Genomic DNA, 4,448 nt, shown 5'->3' on the forward strand with positions numbered 1-4,448 from the left:
ACATATACATATACATATATATATTTATATATGTATATACACACATATATATATATATATATGTATGTATGTATGTATGTATATGTATATATTTATGTGTGTGTGTCTTTTTTTCATTGTATATATATATATATATATATACACACACACACATATATATATGTATATGTATATAGACACATACACAGAAATACACACCCGTGCACACACATGCACACATGCACTGACATAACTGTGTGTTGGTAAACTGGATTCTTCATGGCTAAAGGTTTTGTGCAGTTGTTGGTGAGTCTGAAATTCTAACAGACTCAATGCACTTTGAACAGAGTATACTGAGCACTTCAATTTGCTTTTCTTTTTTTGCTTTCTGTATGAAAATACAAATAGGCAAATACTATATATATATACACACACACATGCACATATATATATATACATACATACACACATATATATTCATATGTATATATATATATATGTATGTATGTTTATATATGTGTGTGTATATATATATATATATATATATATATATATGCTTGTAAATATATCTATATGTATGTTTATATATATAGATATGTACATATGTAATTACTAATATTTTTCCTCTTTTAATTTACAAAACTATTGATTGACACTAAATGCTTGCTGTTTGCTTTTTTCTCCCATCTTTGTTTCTTCCAGTTACTCAAACCCTGCATTCAAATTCAATGAATGTTCATCTGGAATCAAACTTTGTTAGGGGGCAGAAAGTGGAGACCTTTTTTTTCTTCTTTTTTTTTATATAAGTTTGGTCTCTTTAAAGCCATTCCTTACATCGTCACATTTAATAGCTTCACACAAGCTTGAATCATGACAGCAAGTAGAAAAAGCATAGAGTAGAAATAATAATAATAATAATAATAATAATAATAATAATAATAATAATAATAATAATAATAATAGTAGTAGTAATAATAATAATAATAATAATAATAATAATAATAATAGTAATAATAATAAAATAAATACATATATAGAGATAGACAAACAGACAAATAGCATGAAAGGGATGTTTATGAGAAACTGGTTGGAGAAAGTGGATCGGGAGGAGAAGAAAGACAGAAACAACTGGAACAGATAAAGAAGGCAAGCAAACATCTTACAGTAAGGAAACCTTCAAAATTTCACCTTCCCCCCAAAAAAGAAAGAAAAGAAGCAAAGAAGAAAAACTAGATAATTTAAAATTGCATACTCTGTAAAGGCAAATAACATCCGCATTGGATCTAATCAGCTAGAAATATCAGATGAGGTTCAAACAAGCTGTGTGTTGCCTCTTGCATTTAAGTTCCCATGGTAACATTGGGATAGGATGTGAAGGAGAGATGATACAGGAAGTGGAAAATAGATTTAATACTGGAATCATTTCAATATATAATTAAATAAATTAAAGGATTTTTTTAAAAAAAAGAAAAAATGCACAAAGGGGTTAGAGCAATATATCGTCATGATGTCTATGGAGATTATTGCTTTTTTTCTTTTTGCTAAAGGATAAATCACTGAGAAACATTTCCACCAGAACATTGCTTTGAGTTTAAGATAAGCAAGATTGGAAAAATAATACTTCTAAACATTAAAATAAAAGATATTGTGCATGTGTGTGTGTGTGTGTTTGTGTGTGTGTGTGTGTGTGTGTGTGTGTGTGTGTGTGTGTGTGTGTGTGTGTGTGTGTGTGTGTGTGTGTGTGTGTGTGTGTGTGTGTGTGTGTGTGTGTGTGTGTGTATATACGAAGAACAATTTTTTTCTTTTTAGACATGATGCTTTGAAAAACATCTATGTTCTAATTTCAACTGTTTTACAAAGGTTTTCTATATCTGCATTTTAGAATCTGATAGTTAATTCAGGACACTAAAGTTCCCAAATTCCTTTTCAATAACTTTTCCAGACTATCTCAACCTCATCTTCAGGATATGGAAATGTGTTGACTTTAGTACTATCTCCTTCCTTTTTTTTAACAATGGGCAACTTTTGGTTATGCAGACACTACAGCCAGAGGTTAACCATTAGGACGTTAGAGTTTCTTCCACATCATTGGTGATGTGTTTATCTTGCTTGTTGTGAAGTGTGTATATTATCTGAGTATCATTTGTAGACTAGCATTGTATCCTACCTACCTACATACATACATACATACATACATACATACATACATACATACATACATACATATGTACATACATACCTACCTCCCATTATTTTTAAGAGCCTCATGAACAACATTATCAGAAAATTTTCCACTTTCTCTTCTAATGATGAAATGTTCTATAAAGTAGTATCCTCCAGCAATAGGGGTTTACTAGCATGTAGATTTAATGAAAAATTACCTATTCATCTTACTTCCAGTTCCCTTTTCAGTCTATAAAGAAATGCTGTAATATAATATGGTTGATATCCCACTTTTCATGCAATGTAAATTTCATATAGCAAGAATTTTCTAATCTTAACAAACAAACACTTCCCTGCCAACCATAGATATAGAAAATATGCTACAGCTGCACCACAAATACAACAAATACAGTACTGCACACATTCACCAAAGAAACTGAAATCATATGCTCATGCTGGAACACAAACAAATTCCCACTAGATAATTCCTCCAGTATAGCACTCATCTTCAACAAGGTGGGTAAACAATACATAGGCATAATAGAAAGGAAATTTAAGAAAAGTTTCTACAATGAGAGCTCTTCTTTTAGATATATAATAAAAATGAATGCAACAAACTACTTGACTATATCTGTCAAAAGAAAATCTTGAGACAAAGAATTTACTGGAAAATCACCAAAAGATTTAAATCCTACCAAAATAGAAGAAAACAATGTAATGTGTGCACAGCAGAGAAAAGAATAACACTCGCAAACCTTCATAATCATAACTTTTTTTTAGACATAAAAAATCAATGTTGGTTTTGTGCAGGCATATCAAAAAATACTTTTTATAGAAATGAGAAACGTCACCTTCACTGAACTATAAACATAAAATTGCACAAATATTTGAAATTTGTTCAGTTTACATTTTCTTTATCCATAATTCACTATCCATTTCTTATTTCAGCTTTTTCTACTCTCTCATTTCATTGCTTTAATTCTTCATACACCGACCTTCTCTTTCCCTACCATTATAATGGTCTCACACGTCTAATTATTGATGTATCTATCTCCAATAATTCTAAATCCCACATTTTTTCAATTTTCAACAAACTACTTTTTCTTGCAGCTTCAAGTTTAACACTTCGGATAATTGAGTAGAAATAATTCACGACAACCATTTAAGAATTATCTATTTTACCGGAAGTAGAAATATTTTTACACATAGTTTTTCAAAACAAATTTTTATATTATCATAAAGCACATGAAAATATGGAGCCAAAATTATATTGTTACCTTGAAATTGCTGTATTATTTTATACATATATAAATGCACTACTCTATATTTTCATATTGAGTACTATCTATTTTTAAGATGTTATTTATGTAACCAAATATGGAACAAGGGTGTTAAATGGCAATGATAATATATATATATATATATATGAATACAAATGTGCATGTGTGTGTGTGTGAATGCATGTATATACACACACACTCACACATAAATGTATGTGTATATGTACATGTGCATATACATATAGCTCCCATCCAGTTTTACACTCAGTATACCTTATGTTGTATGTTTATTTACCATGCATTTTTCATTTATCATATATATATATATATATTAGTGTTAAACTAATACACCTGTTTGTTGTTCCTACACCTGTCTTTATCTTTTGTTTATCTGTAAATTTGAACTATATATATATAAATATATATATATATGTATACATGTAGATATATATGTGTATGTATGTATATATATATAGTCAACAGATGACATTGAGATGCTCAATAGAGAAAACACTTGGTAGTGGTCAAATGATTTGAAGTTATACTCTGAAATCTTTACCAAGGACTAAGTCAGGGGGGGGGGGCTAAAGTGTGGCTATAAAAGGAAGTAAGTATGGAGACAATGATGCAAATTAAGAAATGACACTGCTTGGGCTATATACACAAAATATGCAGACATATATGCATGTAAATAGAAAGAAAATAAAGACTGAAAATATTCAGACAATGAATATTCATGTATTAATATATAGATATTTATATATTAACAGAGCAAACTTACACAGAGCACAAAGACTCAGTAAATTAAGAGGTGAAGTATGGTGTTACAGGTCCAACAAGTGTTTCTGGGCGCTGGGAATTACTTCATAATATTGGCAGATGTAGTTGGAGAACTTCTCTCCTTATTGTTGTGTGTCTTTTCACTCTGTGTAAGTCTGTTCTGTTAACATATAATTATTTACATATTTATACATGAATGTTCATCATTTGCATATTTTCAGTTGTTGTTTTCTCTCTGTTTGGATC

This window comes from Octopus bimaculoides, chromosome 2 (assembly GCF_001194135.2).
Source record: "Octopus bimaculoides isolate UCB-OBI-ISO-001 chromosome 2, ASM119413v2, whole genome shotgun sequence".
In the NCBI taxonomy this organism is placed as follows: domain Eukaryota; kingdom Metazoa; phylum Mollusca; class Cephalopoda; order Octopoda; family Octopodidae; genus Octopus; species Octopus bimaculoides.